General features: G+C 47.7%; 1 long non-coding RNA gene across 1 annotated transcript in view; it reads left to right on the forward strand.

Moving 5' to 3' along the window:
* Positions 1-8,473, forward strand: part of LOC131279156 (uncharacterized) — a 48,027-nt gene extending 39,554 nt beyond the window's left edge. The window contains exons 4-6 of the long non-coding RNA XR_011649233.1: positions 330-3,890; positions 6,474-6,563; positions 7,677-8,473. This is a non-coding gene — a long non-coding RNA (uncharacterized lncRNA). The remainder of the gene's footprint in view (positions 1-329; positions 3,891-6,473; positions 6,564-7,676) is intronic.
* Positions 8,474-23,312: the final 14,839 nt, after the last annotated feature.

Consider the following 23,312-nt stretch of genomic DNA (forward strand, 5'->3'; position numbering starts at 1 on the left):
AGATCAGGCAAGGTAAAATGGTAACTGTGGCCTTCACTGCTTCAGCACCCACAACTGTCGACAAATAGAAAAGTTTTTAATCCTATAAAAATTCAGATCTGTTTGAGCCTGGGTCATTTTGTCCCTGGTTATATGTGTTTTAGTTTCTGAGCTGCTCCCATGGTCAAGCTGGCCACAGATTGGATTGGGCTTCACTTTCACCCCGGGGGAAACTGAGGCCCAGAGTTGTTGAGGCCTCCACTGAAAGTTGTGCCAAGGCAGTCAGTTGGCGGCTAAGCTCCCTTCCTCTAACCGCAATATGACTCTCGCCCCTGGTATGTTTATGACAGCTTGGAAGGTAATCTCACATGTCAGCGTGAGCTTTCCGGAATACGTGCATCCCATTCTGGGAAGAGCAGGCAGCGGGGGTGAAGGTAAGACAGGAAATCTTCCTGGAGGCTCTGAAGCCATTCTGGTTTTGGAGCGTCCCCAGCAACTCCCACGGAGTCAAGCCTTTCAAATCGCCTTTTCGAGAGGCTGGCCGAAGAACAGGGTTGCCTCAATCTGCTCTTGCCCAGCTTGCTTTCCGCAGGACCCTGTGAAAGGAACAGAGCAGAGCCCCAGGGAGGATGCCAGGAGAATGAGCTGATTGAGGGATGTAGGCGCAGGGTTGGTGGGCTGCCAGGGAGCTGCCTGTCAGCTGGCTGCAGGGTGGCCTTTCTTCTTGGTGTGCTCACAGAGCTGGGAAGGCCGGGTGCCAGGGAGAGTAATTCCTCTGTTTGGGAAAAGCCGCGTCCGTCTGGCCTGCCCCCGCAGCTGGTGGCCTCTCGCCTGAGGAGCTTTCCTGTCACTGGGCACAGACCTCACTGGCCGTGTCTCTGCTGTGACTGACAGGAGACACTGGCTCTGGTAAAGGCAGCCGGTCCAGGCCCTACACGGGAGCGTGAATCCAGCTGGACTGACCCAGCCCTCAGTTCGTTCACTCCACAGACATCCGTTGACCGTCTCACGCTCTGGCCTGTGGGCCTGAGCCTGTTGATATAGCCCAGGTAGAATTGTCGAGAATGGTGGTACAGTGTACTCAGGCCTGAAAGGATCTTCAGCTGCCTTTATTTTTCGCAGATGAGGAAACTGAGGTTTGGAGAGCTGAAAGAGCTTGCTCAAGGTCACACAGGAAACCCAGGCTCTAGGCTTGGCTTCCCCACTGCCCTGCCGTGTCGCCTTGGGCCCGTTACTTAAGCTTGCTGGGCCTGTTTCCTCGCTGCCTCTGCTCATGGGAGGAGCTCAGTTCAGTACATCTCAGAATCCGTATTAGCACTGTGGTATTATTACTGTGCTTTTGGCACAAGTGCTGCAATTGCATGAACACCTTGGAAACCAATGCTCTGAAACCCATGTACTACACTTGGCTATTCAAGAAGTGTGTCCACAATCACTCTCTCCTTCTGTCCTCACCGCTTCTCCCTTAGGGGGATAAGGCAAATCTCTTTTTCCATTTTACTGACAAAAGAAGACCAAATTTAAGTCAAAGACAGACCTCACCTGAGTCTTCTACTTGCTCTTTTTGCTGCCACCTGTGACAAATTAGAATATTCCTGCTGGTTAGACACGATAAAACTTTGCTGGCAGTCACTGTGGGAAAGGAGGGATGCCCATGCACCCCCAAATGAATGGAAGAAACCTCAACATTCCTACCCTGTTCTGTTTGCTCTTGAGTTCCTCCCGCTGGGCTGGGGCTTGCTGGTCTGACCACAGAGGGCTGTAACTGAAGGACAGATCTAAGACATTTCCCAGCCCCGGGCTGTGGCCAGTGGCAAGTTTAACAGCAAGGCAGTACAATCAATTGTGTTACAGTGGCTGAAGGGATTTATGGCAAATTGCTGTGAATCTAGGGACACAGACCCAAGGTTCAAACTGAACAAGCTGAGCCCAGAGGAAACACAGTGGCCCTTGTTAAACGGGAAGAATGAGTTTAATGTATATGGGGTGAGGGTGGTGGGGGGAAGACAGAGGAGAGGGGGTTCACCCTGTGAAATATTTATAATTTGAGCCCAGGGCCAGCTCTGATCACCCCGGATTTCCAAAGGTGGAGGCAGGAGGAGAATTACCCTGATAGATTCTTCCCTCTAAACCTACCTTGCAAGAGAAACTGCAGCAGACACAAAAAAGTGCTCATGAATATTAATTGGTCAACTCCCCCTGTCATTTGGAAACTGGGGCTGGTGCTAAAGCGCTCCCTCCCCAGCCCCTAAACAACCGCTGAGGGAACCCTGAAGCCAGCTCCGAAGGCTGAGAGAGCTGAGCTCTTCCAGGCAGAGGGTCAGAGGGCATGGCCAGAGGAGGAGTCAGCTTTGTTTCCCCTCTGCGTTGGTGAAAACCAAACCTTTATGGAACTTTTCTATCTGCATTTTGGGCTATTTAGCTTCAAAAACAAAAGATTTATTTCTCCCCCCTCTCCCTTGGGGTTTTGTCCTTCCCTGACAGCAGTGACATATGCAGGTCTGGAGGTGGTGAAGGCCAGGCCCGTCTCTCCCCCATCCTGAGGAAAAGAAAAGATAGGATCTGGATTAAAGGAGAAGCCAGTGAGCCTGCACAAACATTCCCAGCACTGGCTGTTGCTTCTCTGATCCTTTCAACAGAGACAGGAAAAACAGGAGCGGTGCGTGAGGGTGCATTTGGTAAAAGCCTGTATTTGAACAACCTGTTACATGGTAGAAAGCGCTTCCACAGGCTGCAGCATCCCGTGCCAACCGCGTGTCCGTTCTGTGGGGTGGAGCTTACGGGCCCCTTCCACAGATGAGAAAATGGGGAGAAACTGGGGACTTACAGCTTCACCAGGGTCACGGGGCTACTGGAAAGCCAGAGTTAGCACTCCAGCCCAGATTTCATTCTCCAGGTGCAGAGACCTGCTCCATAGGTAAACAAAGCAATGTGATCTGACCTCTCTGGTCTTGTTCTCCAAATCTGTAAAATAAGGCTGGTCTCTAACGTCCATTCACAACTTTTAAACCGTTCTCTTGCTTTGGCCCTTCATAAGAAACAGTCGCACGGTTGCCTATGGGGAGAATCGAGTTGTGTATCCCAGTAACACTTGGGCTTTTACGTCATGTCTCCAGCATGGTGACAAAGATGGGTTTTGTTCCCATGCTGCTTTCAGATCCAGAGTGGCTATAACATCAACCAGGAATATCTCCACAGGGACCCTGTGACATTTTGGGTGTAGAAGTTGCTGCTAGCATTGTCAGATGCCTAAAAGTACACAATTTTGGTCAATATCACAGTCCAGTTTTTGACACTACGATAGTGTTAGTAGGGACGTGACCAGGAAGTGCACTATCAGGCGTCTGTCCACACCCATATGTTAGAGAATGTGTCCATGGCAGGGATTTAGGACAGGAATTTGCAATTAGGTCTTTTGTGAGGGACAGGTGACTTAGGGCATTATAATGCCGAGGCTTAGAACTTCTTATTTTTCAGATCCAGGGTGAAAAGCTCCACCTCAGTTTACATAATCCAGATCAAAGTGTTCCGGTGACTTTTTGGTAGCCATCAGGATATATGTTTGGAGCCCAGAGCCAGCTAATGTTATACTGGCAATTGTGGACCCAGCAGAAGACTTGGTCTACAGCGGTGACAGCCTCCTTCCCTAAGGGGCAGGTCTGGGTGGAGAAACACAAGACTTTTTTTGTTGGAGCCTGGAAAGCCCCAGTTTGGTCATTCACTGATAAAGGAGGGAGAGGCTTTTCTGTGAGTCCTTTGGGCCCGAGCTCAGCACCTTTTCCTCTAGAGGGCCTTTCCAAGCTGGGCATCTGGAATTCCCAGAAGGCCTCGGGAACCGTCCTCTCTCTACAGTTCGCTTCTCTAGATTCGAATCTGATTGGAGTGTGACGTCATTGGAGAGGATGCCAGAGGTGAGTACTGTGGGAAAGTTTACTTTTGCTCCTGTTTTTCATTAGCTGCTTCTAAAATAACAATGATGAGGCAAATGATAACAGAGGTAGGATAGTGTAGAGCAGGGGTTCTTAACAAGGGGTCCATGAGCTTGAAGTTCAAAAAAACATTATTCTCATGGGGATGTGTTGGTGTGGGTGTGATCTATTAATTAAATAATACACAGTATAGTGTGGACTTAGTGAAGGGTCTGTGGTTTTCACCTGACTGGCAAAGGGGTCTGTGGAACAAAAAGGTTAAGAACCCCTGGGGGTAGAGGTCACCAGTTTGGGCTCTGGAATTTAGACTCCCTGGGTTCAAATTCTAACTCTTCCATGCTGGAATCTTGGCATATTATTTAACTCATTGTACCCATTCCTTTAACTATAAAATGAGAATAATAGTAGTTCCTACCACATAGGGTTGTTGAGGAGATTAAAATGACTATCCTAGCTCTGGAGAAAAAGATGAGTGCTCAGTCATGTGATGTGTTATTGTTAAGCTTTTGCTTTGACTGTGGCATAGGTTGAGAGCTTCCCTTCTCCCTGATATCTGGGTCAAGGCCACACACACTACTTGACTGTAGAATATTGGGGTATTGCCCCATGCTTTGTTTTTTGTTTTGTTGTTGTTGTTTCCTTTAGAAATGTGGGACAGTTTAGCAAATTTAAAAGTTGTACAAACAGGGAAGTGGACTTGGCCCAGTGGTTAGGGCGTCCGTCTACTACATGGGAGGTCCGTGGTTCAAACCCCAGGCCTCCTTGACCCGTGTGGAGCTGGCCCATGCGCAGTGCTGATGCGTGCAAGGAGTGCCCTGCCACGCGGGGGTGTCCCCCATGTAGGGGAGCCCCACGCGCAACGAGTGCGCCCTGTAAGGAGAGCCGCCCAGCGCGAAGGAAAGTGCAGCCTGCCCAGGAATGGTGCCACACACACGGAGATCTGACACAGCAATAAGACGCAACAAAAAGAAACACAGATTCCCGTGCAGCTGACAACAGAAGCGGACCAAAAAGAACACGCAGCAAATAGACACAGAGAACAGACAGCTGGGGCGGAGGCAGTGGCGGGGGTGAGGGTGGGGGGGAGGGGGATAAATAAATAAATAAATCTTAAAAAAAAAAAGAGGTACCATGAGGACTTTATTTTTTTTTAAAGATTTATTTATTTATTTAATTCCCCCCCTCCCCTGGTTATCTGTTCTTGGTGTCTATTTGCTGCGTCTTGTTTCTTTGTCCGCTTCTGTTGTTGTCAGCGGCACGGGAAGTGTGGGCGGCGCCATTCCTGGGCAGGCTGCTCTTTCTTTCATGCTGGGGGGCTCTCCTTATGGGGCACACTCCTTGCGCGTGGGGCACCCCTACGCGGGGGACACCCCCGCGTGGCAGGGCACTCCCCCGCGTGGCAGGGCACTCCTTGCGCGCATCAGCACTGCGCACGGCCAGCTCCACACGGGTCAAGGAGGCCCGGGGTTTGAACCGCGGACCTCCCATATGGTAGACGGACGCCCTAACCACTGGGCCAAAGTCCGTTTCCCACCATGAGGACTTTAAAATAAATAAATAAATAAAAGTCGTACAAACAAAGATGCAAACTCCTGCAAAAGATCTTTGAGGCTCCCTCGCTGCTGCTGGAGGAAGGGAGGGAATATGTGTGCCTGACTTGGCCTGGTCCTCTCCGGGCTCACTGCCAGAATGCAAAACTTTAAGAAAGCTGCACAGTGCATGCTGGGCTGCTCGCTTTAACAAGCTGGCCCTACAGAGGCCACCAGTTGGAATGACTCTTTGCTCCTTGGGGAAGCCAAACTCCGATCAATTCTGCAGAGAAAGAGCCAAGACGGGGAGCAGGTTCTGGTGTCCCCATATCTCCTGGAACAGGGATCTTTAAAGCAGCCCAGAAGCCCACTGGAATGTAAGCAAAATTGCAAGAAAGCATTTGTCCCTTGCACCAGATTCTCCAAGGGGCCCAGGACCCCAAAAAGGGAAAGAACCATTGTCAGAGAGGAAGATGACCTGGTACAGCTGCCTGGCTGGGAGCAAGATCCTGAGGGAAGGTCCCAACCTGGGATGGTCATTAGCACATGACTCTGAGGTGTGCCCATGGCTCTGCTGTGGGGGATGGTCAAGGGAGAACAGGACCTGGGGGCTGGTACTCCTCCTGAATGACGGTCACCAGGGAACTGCCACCACACTGACTCCCGCTGACAGGCAGCTGGGATGACAAACCAAGGAAGGGTTCTTCTGTTCAAATAAGTGATTAGGGTAGATATTATAACTCTGTCTTCTTAAAGACCCAAGTTGGGGGTCATGACAGATGCAAGTCTCTGGGTTGCTATAGATGCTCAGAAACCTACAGAGAGGACAAGGGGTACTGATTTCTTTCTGGGGTGGGGGGCCTTCCTTCATTTAACAGTTCATCTCAAGTCTCGCCATCCCCTTACTTTGCCCTTTGCCTTTCCTATTCTCAGCAAACGGCAAGAAACACTAACAAGGACAACCCAACCATTATCATTTACAGGCAATGGCAGTGTACCAGGCACTTGTGGTGAATGTTTTCTGGTTATTTTTCAGGTTACTCCAGATACTACTTCTCTAAGGTAGACACTGTTATCATCATTTTACAGACAAGGAAACTGAAGCTCCGAGAAGTCTCTCACCAGGGTACGCAGCGAGTACACAGATGAGTCAGACCCCAGGTCCCTCCTGCCGCCTTCCATCACCTTCCACTCCAGTCTACAAAGCAGACTGGAGTCAAGAGCCCTTGCTAGGGTCTTCCCTAGAGCAAAGGGTAACGCAGGAGGTGACAGAGACCGGGACAGCTTGGCTGGTGTGTGCACGTGAGTGTATGTCCATGTTGTGTGGGGCGGGGGTGTTGGGAGGGTGTGTTGTGGGGTTTGTGTGTGATGGGAGGAGAGGAGGGCTCTGTCTCCGGCTTGGCTGGCCCCTCCTTGGGTGGGGCCTTCACTCCTTCTGCCAAAGTCCCAACTGTTGAGGCTCCCTGCCTGCCGTGCCCCGCCCCAGGCTGAAGGACATAGAGCAGCTGGCCCTGGTCTCTGTTCTCCCTGACCTTGCTGTAGGGCTCTGACTGGCTGCCAGGCTCAAGGCCAGGGACTCAGAGTGAGGGCATACGGTGCAAGCATCTCAGCACAGACCAACTAGGATGTGTGGAGACTCAACACTTGGGGCAACCTTCTATATGGATAATTATCCAAAGAATTGAAGGATCTGCCCAAATCTTCTTCATACAGCCAGTTGGAAAGACATTTGATTGGGGGGGGAGGGCAGTTTTTTAAAAGTAATGTTTATTTTCATCAAACTAATAAATTCACATAGTTTAAGAAATCAAATAGAGCTACAAGGCTTGTGATGAAAAGCAGTGGCACCCTGCCCTATCCCTCCCCATCCTCCAGTCCCCAGCTTTAACGCTTTTAATATTTCTTGGGAGTATTTGCTTTCATATTATTGAAATGATATCCTTAATATGCTATTCCTTTTGTTCATAAACTTTGTGGATTATCTATTGATTTCCTATTATTGAAGACAATAATTTAGATACCACTTCCCTGCCACATATACCACTTCTACTTGTACCCCACATGTGTAGGTATATTGGCACACCCACACGCCCAGGCACATTCACACACGTACACATGCACTTCTCTAATCTATGTTACATCACCTCTGATCTAATCTCTCTTCTTAATCTATGTTATATCACCTGTGATCTAATCTCTCCTCCTAATCTATGTTACATCACCTTTTTTCTGAAAGCAGAAACACATAGGAAAAAGAAGCAGAGAAAGAGAAACTCTGAGAGGCTGAGAAAGAGGTCCCGGGTGAAAAAGGCTAGAATCAGCAGAGCACAGAGGCGCAGAAAGAGGTCCCTGAGAAGCTGAGAGAGGCCTGGAGGAGAGGGCAGAGTGAAGCCATCTGCCTGATCGCCCACAGCTGAGCTGGAGGAGAGCCGCTTGCTTGATGCCTTGATTTGGGCGGAGCCTCCATTGTGCCCTGCCATGTGCCCGACTGCTCACAGCCAACCTTCGATGAGAAGGCATCTCTGATGATGTCTTGATCTGGACATTTTCACAGCCTCAGAGCTGTAGGCTTTTAACCTAATAAATTTATATTATAAAAGCCGACCTATTTCTAGTATATCGCTCCCTCTATTTAGCAGCCTTTAGCAAACTAAAACACTGGGTCAAGAAGTAAACACTTCCTGAGGAGCCATAAAACTGTTTTCCACAGCAGCTGTACCATTTTGCATTTCCACCAGCAAGGCAATGAAGATTCCAATTTCTCCACATCCTTGCCAGGATTTTCAATTTTCTCTTTTTAAAATAATACATCCTAGTGGGTGTGAAGTAGCATCTCCCTGTGGTTTTAATTTGTATTTCCCTATAATGCTAATGCTGTTGAGCATCTTTTCATGTGCTCACTGACCATTTGTATATCTTCTTTAGAGAAATGTCAGTTCAAGTCCTTTGCCCATTTTTAAATCAGGTTGTATGTCTTTTTGGTATTGAGTTGTAGGAGATATCTATATTTTTTGAATATTAAACTCTTACCAGACATATGATTTGCAGCTATTTTCTTCCATTCTGTAGGTTGTTTTTTCACTTTCTTGATCATGTTCTTTGATGCACGAAAGTTTTAAATTTCGATGAATTCCAATTTATGTACTGTCTTTTTGCTCATTCTTTTGGTGTTGACATTCCAACACATTTGCCATATTCTCGTTTTAGTAGCAAGTCACTAGATCCAGTTCACTCTCAAGGGGTGATAACCAGGACGTGGGGATCATTGGGGCCAAATTAGAAGGCTGCCTACTAGAGAACACTCTTGATATAAAGCCTGTCTCATTAAATAGTATGTATGGTAATAGAATAAAATTTTTTTTAAATCTGTGGAACTGCACTACACAAACAGCGAAATCTAAGTTAAGCCATGGATTTCAATTAATAGTACAAATATAAAAATGTGCTATTATTAGTTGTAACAAATGTTCCACAACGATCCAAGGTGTTAATAATAAGGAGGTTTACAGGAATCTTGTATTTCATGCATGATTGTTCTATAAACCCACAACTCCTCTAACAAAGAAGAAAAAGGCTTCAGTCTCCCTGGTAGAGCAAAGCTGTGCTTCTCCAACTTCACTGTGCACACAAACCACCTGGAGGTGTGGTAAACACGCAGGTTCTGATCAGTAGGCCTGGGGTGGAGAGACTCTGCGTCTCGCACCGGCTCCCCGGAGATGCCCGTGCTGCTGGGCCAGGACCCCACCTGGACTTGTGAGGTAGCAGATGACCAAGGTGTCCCATGGCTTGTTCTGAGGAAATTGCATTAGGCTCCTCTTCTACGACTTGCAATGGCTTTTCACTTCCATTCTTCCTGGGGGTATCCTCTTTAATGATTTCTGCTTTCCAGACTCTTCATTTTTGCCACATTTTCCCCTCAAGAAGTCCAGTCTTCAGAGCTGGGTTGGGTAGGAGAGTGGGAGCAGTTCCGGGGCTGGGTGAGCCCGAGCCAGCTGGCCTTGGGGCCTGGAAAGCCTGGTGTGATGGGCAGTTCTTGGCAACCATCCGAGTTGACCTGAGGTGTCACTGGAGTGGGGGGTAGTTCTGAGGAAGGGCACCTGGCTCCTGGCCCGAGGCAGAAGGTCAGTTAGGCAGGTGGAGGGGGATGAGGGGAAAGGCAAAGTGGAGGAGGGGAGGGGTATGGGGGAGATGGGAGACGGGTACAGGATAAGGAAGGATAAGGAGTGGAAGAGGGGGAAAGGAGGAGGAGGAGGAAAGGAAGAACAGGAGGAGGGCGAAGAGAAGGCTCTTGTCTTCCCTTTGATTTTAAACTAACATTTGATTTTACTCTATTATCAGATATGACTACAATAATAATAAAAAGAGCTGCTGCTTATATAATACTGACTGGGCATCAGGCACTGACTATGTTCATGATCTAATGTAATCGCTGTGACCACCCTAAGAGGTAGCTAATTTACTTATCCTCCTGTCATAAATGAAGAGCTGTGATGATTAATTTCATGCAGCAGTCTGGTAAGGTTATAATATCTAGTTGCTTGGTCAAGCAAGCACTGGTCCGCTGGCTACTGTGAGGGTATTTTGTAGATGGATTTGCATCTAAAATCAGTTGATTGCATCTATGGCTGCTTGTTTCTACATTCAACCAAGGAGATTGCCCTCAGCAATGCGGGGATCTCCTCATCCAATTAGTTGGAGGTGCTAAAAGCCAGAAGCCAGGAGTTCTGAGGTCGGAAGGAGAATCTCTGCCTCTGCTTCAGCTGGCCAGCTCTCCCTGGGGAACTCAACTTCACCTTTATTGACCTTTCCAGCTTGCAGCCTGCCTTACTGAGTTGGAACTCGCCCGGACTTCAGAATCGCCTTTACGGGAGTTTCCAGCCTGTGGCCTTCCCTACAGAATTCAGACTTGCCAGCCTTCATGCTTTCTCTGTCTCTCTATTTCCTATAGGTTTTATTTCCCTGGAGAACTCTGACCAATACAGGAGTCTAATGCACAGAGATGTTAAGTAATTTTTCCAACTAGCACAGGTGGTAAGAGGTGGAGGCAGGCTTCACAAGCCCAGGAATGAGCTCCCTAACCCCTGAGACCGTGCCCTTGACCACGACATTGCTTGGACCCAACATACCAGGCATAGACTCAGTGACCCTAGCCCAGGCGATGCAGTTGCCCCTCCACTTCTTTCAGGCTCTGGGGTTGTGGAGGCTGGTGAGGCTTCGTGGCTAAGGGAATAAAGACTTCGGCTGGATTTTATTTAGACCAGAGTTTCCACTCTGTTTTGAACAGTCCAGTACTCAGCCCACTGGCTCTCTGGTGTGTCTAACAAGAGCCTTTTCTATTGAAAGATGAAGGGTGGACAGTCCAGGTGAGCCCTGCAGAGACGATATAGGGAGTAAAACTCAATATCTTTCCCTACCAGAATCTGGCAATAGTCTTCTTTCTTCCCAGGAGTCACTTTCTTTGCATCTTGAATATTTAAAGCAAAGACTTGTATCATTAAAAATAACATTTTTTAAAGGAGGAAAAAAATAAAAAAAGACTGTCTTTGTCTCTTTGTGCATCTCCACACCCAACTTAGGCTTTTTTCAGAGAACCTAAGTTAAATGAACATTCCAGGAGTGTTGAGCTGTAAATGGAACAGTAAGTGGGCTAGCTCCTTGGTCATTTGACAATTCTCTGTGGGGTCTAGCTTAGGTCAATGCCCTGGGAGGGTCTCAGAGATGCAAAAAAGGAGGTATCAAAAAGTAAAGGGATTCTTGGTTGGGGGTGGCAGTGGGGGAGTGAAGGAGATGTATCTAGTGAAATTATACCAGCCTGTAAAGAGCAGGAAAAAACAAGCCAACAGTTTTCAACCACTGAGGAATTCACACTGAGCTCAGACAAGACAATGGATTTATTTACAGGTGCCCTGTGGTGGGGAGGGGAGTGCATTTAGCTCCAAGAATTCTCCTTCACTACAAAGCAGGATTTCTTAGCGGCCCTGGAACCTGGCTAGTTTCACATTCCTTCAGGACAGGAGAAAATCAGCCAAGGCTCACGCAAAAGAGGCTTTTTGTTGGATATTCAAGAAGCTGTCACTAAATTAGTCTCAAGACCAGGTCCCTGAGGGACACCTCAGCTTTCTCTTGGCCTGTGCTCTAGGGCCCTCAGCTACTTCTCCAGGGAGCAGGAGGCAGGAGGAGCCTGAGGGAGATCCCAGAGTTCCAAGGCTCCGCCCCAGACAGTTGGAGGCCACAACTGATCCAGGTAGAGCAAAGGAACAAACGAGCAAGGGCTCAGAAATAGACTGAGAGTGAAATAAACAATGAACAAACAAAGCCCCCAGAAGGCCGGGATGCTGAGTAAACTAGATTCATAATAGGGATGGGGGATTGTGTGTCAGGCTTGTCCCAGAGTAGACTGGAAGTTTCCTTTCCTACCTCCACTCACCCCACTCCCATTCTTCCAAGTAATGGGTCTTGGAAGAATGGGTCTTTCGAGAGCAGCCTGTACCTATGATAGCACTGCCCCTCATGTATTCTCCTTGCCTTAGAACTGGACTAGAACCAGGGGAGACTGGTAGGATATCAAGATTTTGAGAAGGAAAACAAACAAAAAACTTCATTGCTGTTTCCCTGAATGATTCCCAAATCTCCCAAGTCCCTTGTGATGCATCTCACTTTCTAAGAGTTAGGGAGCTTTCCAAGTTAAGGAGCTCTTTATAACCGAGGCCTCCTCACGCTACAGATAATCATCCCATTGGTTAACATTCTCCAGCCTGAGACCTGATGAAGAGTGTCCCCCGGACTCTTCCCAACACCTCTCTCTTTCCTGATGGCTTAGTACTGGCAATGGCTGTGGATGACAGTGGGCACAGGTGGTGCTTCTCAGTCAATTCCCACAGAATTGAGGGACCCTTGGCACGGAATCCAGTATGATTATACCTTGAGGCAGTGAACTTCAGAGTTAAAGGGTTTTTACACTGCCCTCCCAGGCCCTCTATGACCTTGGGCTCCATCCCCACCACCCCAGTCATCTATCAACCCCATCTCCACAGGTCTCTTTCTGCCCCAGCCACGCTGATCTTCCAGCTGTGGCTCGAGTACACTAAGCTTGCCTCAGGGCCTTTACACTGGCTGTTGCCTTTGCCTGGAACTCTTCCAAAACAGCTGGATGGCTAAATCCCTCCCCTCCTTTGAGCCTGCTCAAATGTCACATCCTCAGTGAGGCTTGCTCTGACCACCCTCTCTAAAACCCTATCCCTTCCCACCCAACGGCAGCTCTGTGAGTGCAGGGATCTTTCTTCAGTTTGCCGATATATCCCAAGCACCTAGAAGAGTCCTGGTGCATAGCGGAAGCTTGAACATATTTTTCTAATGCACAAACTTCACTAAATATGCTTTCTGATGAGAAAAGAAGAAACTCATAGTTGGTGTACAGAGAGTCTGAGGTGAGGTCAGTAGCCAAGGCTACTCAGTTAACATCTGCCAGAGGCAAGGTTTGAACTCATAGCAGCTGAAATCCCTGCTTCCTGTCACTTACTAGCTTTGTGAACTTGGGCAACTTAATTAGCTTAGCTGAGCCTCCATATCCTCACTTGTAAAATGAAGATTAATCTCATTTGGTTGTAAGAATTTACAGAATTCACGCTGGCCTTATAGTTGAGGTTTTAGCTCAAATGCCTCCTTAGAAGACCTCCCCTGACACCTCCTTAGAAAACCTCCCCTGGAGACCCCAGATAGCGCCTGGCATTCAGTAGGAACTCAAAAAATGCTTGTTTAACAAATGACTCTCCAATTATTTCCTAAAATATTTACTATCTGACCTTTTATGGAAAAGGTCTGCTACTTATCCTTCAGGTCCCTTCTAGCCATCACTTCCGGGAAACCCTTGCCGATGCCCAAGTCTGGGGTAGGGCTCTCCGGATGCGCCCTGAATTGTCTGTCTCCCCCTGGCAGGGACCAGTCCATCTTTTTCCTCTCTCTGTATCCCCAAATGTCTAGAGCCATACCTGAAATGCAATAGACATCAATAAGTATTTGTCGTGTGAATGAATGGTGATAACGTCTCCCCTGGTTGAAGAGGTAAGACTTTCAAAAGATGCAGCCCAGAGAAAAGGCTTGAGGTGGGTGGAGGAGGGAGACTTTGAAAAGGCCTAGAGTCCCTGAGAAAAGACTAGGGGAAGAGAGAGCCCTTCTCTACCTGCAGCCACAGGGTGTGGGAGCTGCAGGGAACTTTGGGACTTCAACTGTGGAAAGTGAGCCAACATGGAGAGGGCTGGGCTGGGAATGAACGGGCCTGAAGTAAATGCCCCCCAAAGGGATAGCAGCTGTAACATTTTAACTGACCATTCACTTAATGGCATTTGGTAGGTACTGGCAGTAACTTGCCGTTTATTCACGTACTCAATGACTTTATACTCAAGCAGAAAGCAGCATTCCTAGGAAGGCTGCTGTGCAGGTCACTACCATCAGGCTTACTTGGCATTTCACCATGAAAATGACCTCTAAGAGGCACTGGCGGGATTCTCTCTTGCCCCTCCCTTCCCTGTGTGAAGAGATCATAATTGTTTTTTTTTTTAAAGATTTATTTATTTCTCCACCCTCCCCACCCCGCCCCAGTTATCTGTTCTCTGTGTCTATTTGCTGTGTGTTTTTCTTTGTCCACTTCTGTTGTTGTCAGTGGCACGGGAATCTGTGTTTCTTTTTGTTGTGTCATCTTGTTGTGTCAGTTCTCCGTGTGTGTGGCGCCATTCCCGGGCAGGCTGCACTTTCTTTCACACTGGGCGGCTCTCCTTACGGGGCGCACTCCTTGAGCGTGGGGCTCCCCTACATTGGGGACACCCCTGCGTGGCAGGGCACTCCTTGCACTCCCAGCATTGCGCATGGGCCAGCTCCATATGGGTCAAGGAGGCCTGGGGTTTGAACCGCAGACCTCCCATGTGGTAGACGGAGGCCTTAACCACTGGGCCAAGTCCGCTGCCTAATAATTGTTTTTGATAACATCAGCCGGGCTTCTTACTGTCACTCTGAAAAGCACCCTGAGAAATTCCCCAAGGGCTGATCCCAGCTACCAGGACTAGCAGTGATCTCAGGTCTGTGCCAGGAAAGGCCTTGTCATTACCCTAAATTCCAGGGCAGCAAATGAATTATAACCAGCCAGTTAAATCTTTCTTTATGAAACTTTGCCTCTGACATCTATAATTTGGTCCAACTAGAGCAAACTGAAATCTAAAAAAAAATTTCAGTTCAGTCTAATTCACCAAAACTTTGCAATAACGGTGCAGAAGGCATGGTTTTGCATCTGTGTTCATGTGACTGACAGCCCAAAGATCCAACAGTCAAGGATGGACAATCTCCCCACATAGAAAATGGATCCTTTGGGTCCAAATGACACCTCTCTCAAGAAGGCTCTTAGAAGGAAATATTACTCCACTCACCCCACTACCCGGCCTCCCTACATTTGGTCTTCATCTTTCAGACTGCTCTATGTTCTCAAAAAGTCATGGCATCTGAGCCCCAGGCAGTGTTGTGCTGGGGAGAGGTGAGCTGATTTGTAGCATTTGCCCATTAGCATGGTACAAATATTCTCTGGTGGCCAATTTCAAGCTACCAGTGGGATTTCCACCATCTCACAAAATTCGGGCAACTCTACAATTGGCTGTCTCCTGCCAGGCTGAAGTGGCTCCACCTACCACGCTCAGGGTACTAAATGTGCAGTTTGAGATTTGGGACTGTAAACGCAGGGATCACCACCTGACTTTAATACCAAAGACCAGGGAAGTAGACTTGGCTCAAGCAATTGAGTTTCCGCCTACCACCTGGGAGGTCCCGAGTTTGGTTCCCAGTGCCTCCTAAAGAAGATGAGCTGATGTGATGGGCTGGTGCAGTGAGCTGACAAGCAGCAGTGTGACGCAACAAGAGACACAAGGAGGGAAAACCTAATGAGAGATACAACAAAGCAGGGAGCAGAGGTGGCTCAAGCGATTAGGTGCCTGTCACACATAGATATGATTTCACGTATTATAAAATTTAATGCCACATGGGAAGTCCTGGGCTCAGTTCCAGTTCCTTCTAAAAAAAGACCAGCACACAACAAACAGACACAGCAAGTGCAAACAATGAGGGGGTAGGGAGAAACAAACAAACAAACAAATACATAATAAATCTTAAAAAAACACACACAAAACCGAAGCCCAGTTTCTTATAGCCTGAACCCCCCATCACATACGTGAGGGCCTGGTGTGGCTGAGGGGCCTTAGGAGTCTCCAGCTTCTGGATCTCCTACCTGGTCTCCCCAGGTGGGCTGGATCATAGAATGGTCAGATCTCCCAGGACCCTTTATGCCCTGAGTGTTTATGTGTGTGTGTGTGGGGGGGAGGGGGGCACAGAGGGCCCCTCCCTGGCAGGTCTGGTGGAAAACCTCAGATTGGCCTGCTTTGTGCCTGATCCTTAGCTCCATGTGCATGAGAATGGGTCCGTGGCAGGTGGCCTCCGAGTAGGTATGAATAGCTGGTCAAAAGGATGAGCCAGGAACCAGAAACAGGCCTGGAGGGGGGTGGGAGTAGGGTACAGCTCTCAGCAGTTCACTCTTTTCCTGTGATTCCCCTCGGCTACCTTAAGAGCTGCTTTGGCACCTCCTGCCTGAACCAGTGAGGGCTCAGCTCCTGGAGGTCAGGGAAGAGGGCTACTCCTTCCCAGTTTAATGTCCTTGGCCTTTATTTACATGTTATTGCTCTGGGAGAGAGACCGGGTTTGGGAACAGGCTAAGTACCTGCTGAAAGAGGAAAGTGAAGTGTGTGGAACCAGACTGCCTGTGACACCTTGGAAAAGAAGCTGCACCTCTCTGGTCTCAGTTGCCCTGTCTGTAAAATGAGGGCCTAAATAGTCCCAGCCTCAGTCAGGGCTGTTGAGAGGACTGAGGTAAACACGTCCACAGCTGGCTGCGCACTCTAGCTAAAGCCTGCGACTATTGTTTTTCTGACTTCCTGCTGAGGCCCCAGCTCAGACCACCCTTAAGCCACGTGACTAAGTGCGTGACCCTGGACGTGCACCTTCTCCCCTCTCCTCCTTCCCTCTCTGTCCTCCCTCAGTGAAACGTGGATAATCATGCTGGGCCCTCCCTGCCTCCCAGGGACAGGAGGATTAATGAGATAATGTGAGCAGCGGCTGCTATGGGGAAGAAAGGTGTTACGTACATGGAAGGAGTAGTTATCCTGTAACTACACGAATGTTTATATTGTGCCTTCCTTGGCAATTCCAAGGGGCTTTGAGAAGCACGCTGTCTTCTCAAAGTTGGAAACCGATCTAAGGAGTGGAGAGCGCCGAAAGCTTCTCTCTGCTTCCGATTCTAGGGACCCTGGAGCCAGCCAAGAGGAGGGTACATCCACATTGCAGGTGTCAGGAGCTGAGGAGGGAGCAAGGGCTGCAACAGTCACCCTTTGGTTCCACAGGTGGGGTCTGGGGAGGCCCTGGGATAGCTGCACAGAGTCCTTGAATTGAAATGGAAGTCTGGGCAGGAGTGTAGCAATTTTGTGGCTGGGGAATATTTTGGTGTAGGGTTTAGCAAATTATAGTCTTACTCTGTTTGTCTTGCCCTGTCCCTAATGTTTCAGTTTCCTGCTCCCCTCCAATGGTCATCACCATCCACACCACCTTTATCGTCATTAAGGAAGTTCCCAAGAAATACCCTGAGCTGGGAGCTGGCTTTGGCTCTTCAGGGTTTAGAACTGAAACAACGGCTTCTGTTCTTCTCAGCTTCGTTCGCTCCAGAAAAGGCATGCTAGGTTTGGGGAGGGGTGGGGAGTGAAAAGGAATGGACCTCAATCTATCCCTGGCAGCTCTGTGGGGAAGGGAAGATAAAGAATGAGAGAGAAAAAGCAGAAGGGGTAAAAAATGTGGTGTTCTAGACTGTTTTGCTCCCAAATGGAAATGCAGGTGGGAGTTGGGAGTCAGAACCAGGATTCAGATCCGGGTTCTGCCATTTACCAGCCTCTTGATCTTGCTTGCTAAGCTCCTTGTTCCCTCTTTAACTCAGTTTCCACATCTGCAAAACCAGTGTAATTGTGAAGCATTCTTGTGAGGAGCAAATGAAATAAAACACCTCTAAAGCACTTAGCTCCAGATCTGGGATGAAGTAAGTGCTCAGTTAAGGTTAGTGATTAGTTAAAACTGACTGGGAATGCCCTGGAACTCCTGCCTTCCCTGCTCTTGTCTTTAGAATCAGAATTCCATGCAGAGACTTCTTGAAGACTTAGCTTCTCCTATCCAGTCTTTCACAGTCAGGGGGAGTGAGAGATTAGTGCACACTCAGTGGGGACCCTGTCCAAGGCTAAGCTCTCAGAAGACATCGTGTCCTGAACTTGAGGCTGTCTTCCCTATTCTCCTAACAACCAGAAGGAGTGCATGGGGACTCCACATAAGGGGAGGTGAGGAAGTCCAGTCTTCTAAAAAAGACCCTGAACCATGTGAGTCATCCAGTGGACAGTGGAATCCAGGGTCCCAAATCATGGTGATGATGATGGTGATCAAGAGGATAACAATGGCAATAATTACATATGACATTTAACTTTCCAAACTCTTTTTACTGTTTCCTTGTTTGTAAAATGATAGGATTGGAGTAGATGAACTTTGAGGTCCCTCTTCCAGATTGCCCATTCTGTAGTTCTCAAGCACAGAAGAGAACTTCTCCACTAGGGACAAGATGGCTGCCCTCCACCCCACCGGCACCAGAGACTTGTAGCTCCTTTAGAGGCCTGTGGATGGGTGAAGCTTCAAGAGTTCTTTTCAGAGGCAGATTGGGGGGAGGAGCCAGGCAGGTTGCCAGAGGAAGCATTGAAGCATGTGCCTTTCGTAAAAGGATGTGGTCCTCGGGCAGCTGTTCTGTATTGACAGAGTAGGAAGGAAGAAATCACAAATTATGGATCATCTTAAAGCCATGAGGGTGGTAATAGGTGTGTGTATGAAGTATTTATTTAAACACTCAATGACAGACTCTCAGGCCACTTAACAATATTTGGATCCTGAGACAATGTGAGTCACTGCGCTTCCCATGATTTGATGGAAACATCCCCTCCAGACAAAGTCATTTCTTTTTCCTGTGGTTCTTTGCTCACCAAACAGCCTTTTGGCGCCAGTCTGCCCTGCATCAGGGATCAACAGCCTGACACTTTGGTGAGTTTAAGTCTCTCAAGAACAAATCACTTCAGAATGAATGGATCTTCATGGTCTAAGGGTTGAGAAACAGGATCCTTACCAGAGTATGATACTCTCCCTCTAGAGTACAGGAACCTGGAGGCCCAAGGGAATCAGCCTGACCTCCTTAGCTACTCAGCCGCAGTCATCTGTTCCTTGGCCAGTCCTGGGTCTGGACAATTTGTGCTTCATGCACAGGTGTCCTGGAGAGTGTCTCATGGGTTCAGAAAGACACCTCAGAGTCTGTGGATACTGTTTTCACTGTGTGCGAGGTGGGCTACAGGGCTTATTGTGAAAGGAAAATGACGTGGGAAGGGGACAAAATACAGCTTATAGAGTATCTTGTCCTCCCTGGAAAGTGAGAAAGCCCACAACGTAAATCAGGAGTGTGATGAGCAGAAAAATAGCCTCCCAATGGTGTCCTGTCCTAGCCCCTCTATGTTATCTTACATGGCAAAGGAAAATTAAGGTTGACAACAGAATTAAAGTTGTTAGTCAGCTGACCTTAAGACAGGGAGGGTAATCTAGAGTACCCAGGTGAGTCCAATGTCCCAACATAATTACAAAGATCTTTAAAAGTGGAAGAGGCCCCCACCTCACATAATAGACAAAAATTAACTCAAAATGGATCAAAAAACTAAATATAAGAACTAAAACTATAAAACTCCTAAAAGAAAATATAGGAAAATATCTTAAAGACGTTGTATTAGTCAATGGAGTCTCAGACTTTATACAAAAGCATGAGCAACAAAAGGAAAAAGAGATAAATTGGACTTCATCAAAAGACATTATTAAGAAAGTGAAAAGACAACCTACAGAATGGGAGAAAATATTTGAAAACCATATCTCTGATAATGGTTTAATATACAGAATATATAAAGAACTCCTACAACACAACAACAAAAAGCCAAAACACCCAATTTTAAAAATGGATGAAGGACTTGACCAGACATTTCTCCAAAGAAGGTATATGAATGGCCAATAAGCCCATAAAAAGATGCTCCACATCATTAGTTATTAGGGAAATGCAAGTCAAAACCACAAAAAGATACCATTTCACTCCCAAGAGAATGGTTATTATTAAAACAAAATGGAAAATAATCAGTATTGATAAGGATGTGGAGAAATAGGAACTCTCATGCACTATTGGCAAGAATGTAAAATGGTACAACCACTCCAGAAAAGTTTGTCGGTTCCTCAGAAGCATAGGTATAGCATTACCATATGACCTGACATTTCCACTTCTAGGTAAATACCCCAAAGAAGTGAAAAGAAGGACTTGAGCAGATATTTGCACACCGATGTTCACAGCAGTATTATTCACAATAGCCAAAAGGTGGAAACAATCCAAGTGTCCATCAACAGATGAATGGATAAACAAAATGTGGTATATTCCTAAAAAGGAATGAAGTTCTGATGTATTTGACAACATGGATAAACCTGAAGACATCATATTGAAATAAATAAGCCAAAAACAAAAGGATAAATATTGTACCATCTCACTTATATTAAATAATTAGGATATGCAAATTAATAGAATAAAAAACTAGAATACAGGTTACCAGGAGCCAGGGTGGATGTATAGAATGGGGAGTTTATACTTAAATGCAGCAGCATTTCTGTTTGGGGTGATGAAAAGTTTCGGTAATGGATGATGATGATGGGAGCACAACATTGTGAATGTAATGAACACTATTGAAATGTATGCTTGGAAATGGTTAAAATGGGAAATTTTATTTTATTTTTTTTAAAGATTTTTTTATTTATTTAAACCCCACCCCCACCCCCCGCCCGGTTGTCTGTTCTCTGTGTCTATTTGCTGCGTCTTGTTTCTTTTGTCCGCTTCTGTTGTCGTCAGCGGCACGGGAAGTGTGGGTGGCGCCATTCCTGGGCAGGCTGCTCTTTCTTTCGCGCTGGGTGGCTCTCCTTACTGGGCGCACTCCTTGCGCGTGGGGCTCCCCTATGCGGGCGACACCCCTGCGTGGCACGGCACTCCTTGCGCGCATCAGCGCTGCACATGGGCCAGCTCCACATGGGTCAAGGAGGCCCGGGGTTTGAACCACGGACCTCCCATGTGGTAGACAGACGCCCTAACCACTGGGCCAAGTCCGTTTCCCAAAATGGGAAATTTTAGATTGTTTATATGTTACCACAATAAAAATTAAAGAAAAAAAATCGCATGTAACCGTACGACACACTTAGTGCACCCTAATATAAACTATGGCCTTTAGTTACTAGTATCATTAGAATAATATTGGCTCACCAATTTTAACAAATAGGGAAGCGGTTGTGTCTCAGCTGATAAGAGTGTCCGCCTACCATATGGAGGGTCCAGGGTTCGATACCCAGGGCCTCCTGACCCATGTGGTAAGCTGGCCCACGCTCAGTGCTAATGCGTGCAAGGAGGGTTGTGCCACACAGGGGTGCCTCCGCGTAGGGGTGCCCCATGCACAAGAAGTGCACCCTGCAAGGAAAGCTGTCCCAAGTGAAAAAAGCGCAGTCTGCCCAGGAGTGGCCCCACACGCATGGAGAGCTGCTGCAGCCAGATGATGCAACTACAACAACAACAAAAAACAGAGACGCAGTTTGCCAGGACCACATGACAAGAATGCAAGCAGACACAGAAGAACACACAGCAATGGACACAGAGAGCAGACAACAGGAGAGGGGAGGAAAAGAAATAAAATAAATCTTAAAAAAAAAAAAAATTAAACAAATATACCATTTTAATGCAAAAAGTTAATAATAATGAAAACTTCATATGGGGGAGAGTATGTGGGAATTCTGTACTTTCTGCATGATTTTTCCATAAACCTATAACTGTACTAAAAAGTAAAGTAAAAAAAAAAATAAACAAAAAAGTGGAAAAGTAGGCAGAGAGGTCAGTGTCAGAGTAAAGGGATGTGAGAAAGACTCGATTGACCATTACTGGCTTTGGAGATGGAGAAAGGAGGCCACAAGCCAAGGAATGCAGCTCCAGAAGCCGGAAAAGGCAAGGAAATGGATCTTCCCCTTGAGATGCCAAAGAAATGCTGCCCTGCTGACATTGTGATTCAGCCCAGTGAGAAGGGTAAGACAATAAATCTGTGTTGTTTTTAAGTCACTAAGTTGTGGGAATTTGCTACAGCAGCACAAAGAAACTAATATAAGGGGTCTGGGGTAGGGTTTCAGGGGGAAAAAAAGTCTTAAAATTATGGTCCATGATGCGATTGGACCCAGAGAAGGATAAAATGCTGGCTTGTAGCTGGCTGTGTTGAGCCAAAGGTCACTGGATTCCAGGATGTTGGACTAATGCCTAGAAGTGGGGAAGAGGGTGGAGAAAGAAAGCCAGGGATAGCCAATGATGGCAGGAAAAGTGAGCTCTAAAGCTTGTTTCTGTTTGAAGTCACCCCTATGGGCCCAGGGTAACTTCTCTTGTCTCTGCCTGTCCAGAAGCCTTCCCATCTCCTGGAGCAGCACTGCTGGAAGTCTTCCTCCTTCATATACCATTTCCAGAGTTCACAGTTTGCTCTGCATGGAGAGCTTGTTTATTTTAGCACAGGTCCCACTGCATTGCCTCCTCCGCAGTGAGCATAAGCATCTGTGGTCCTGTAGGCTAGAAGGGGACTCGGAGTCACCTTCCATCAGTTGGTGAGCTCGGAGGAGACTCTGCTACCGAGCAGGGATGTAAGGGGGATGGTGTCTAGGGCAGATGGCTCCGGGTGGTAGGGGTGGGCCCAGGGCTGCATGTTGGTGTTGACTCCCTTTCTTAATTCCTCCCATCCTTCCCCAGATTTCTCCATTTCTCTTCCCAAGAGCTGATCAGCTTCCAGGGCCAGCTGGAGCAGAGACCAAGGCTCGGCCTGGTCTCAAAAGAAAGGAGGTAGTATAACTTGGTGATGGAGAAAAGTCACTCCGGAGTTAAATCTTGGCTCCTCCATGCCCTATCTGTGCTCTTAAGTGCATTGCTTAGATTCTCTCGGCCTCCGTTTCCTCCCAGATACAATGGGACTAGTAATGTCTTCTTCAAATAATTTTTACGAGGATTAAATGGGATGAAGATGCAGCTGCTCGGCACAGTGCCCGGCACGCACTAAGTACACAGTGCCCAAGAACGGGATGATTATTCCCAAGCAGTCAGGAAGTGGCCTTTAGCTGCAGACCCATGAAGAGGTGAGGAGAGACTTGGGCAGGTAGAAGGACCCTGGACCTGGTGTAGAGAGAAAGAACAACTCAGAGATCTGCCAGGATTGTTTGCATCAGTTACAACAAACACAAACCAATTTGTGATGAGATACACTTCTGCAGAGTAGGCTGGGAGGGTGCTAATAATCCCATCTCACAGATGAAGAAATAGAGGTGCAGCGGGGACGCCCCCAAGGTCCCATGACAGTGAGCCTCAGGGTCAGGATAGGCTCTGGGTCTTTGATCCACATGCAGATGGATCCAACTCCACCATGTGGAAAATCACCAGCAGCAACTGGGTGTCTTAGGGATGGGAAGACTGAGGTCGAGGCAAAGCTTTGGCCTCATGGGTAAGATGTGGAGGAGGATGCTGGGAGGGCGGCTGCTGGGTGGAGATGACAAGGAGTGAGAGTTGGAGCCCTAGCCCAGGGCGAGCCTTTGTGAGTGGTGGTGACAGGGGCCCAGGCGGATAGGTTGGTGTTGGGTAGGGGTTTGGGCACAGGACCTTAGATTGGGGTGGAAAAGAGCAGGTAGAGTAGGT

The sequence above is a fragment of the Dasypus novemcinctus genome, chromosome 7 (genome assembly GCF_030445035.2).
Source record: "Dasypus novemcinctus isolate mDasNov1 chromosome 7, mDasNov1.1.hap2, whole genome shotgun sequence".
Classification (NCBI taxonomy): domain Eukaryota; kingdom Metazoa; phylum Chordata; class Mammalia; order Cingulata; family Dasypodidae; genus Dasypus; species Dasypus novemcinctus.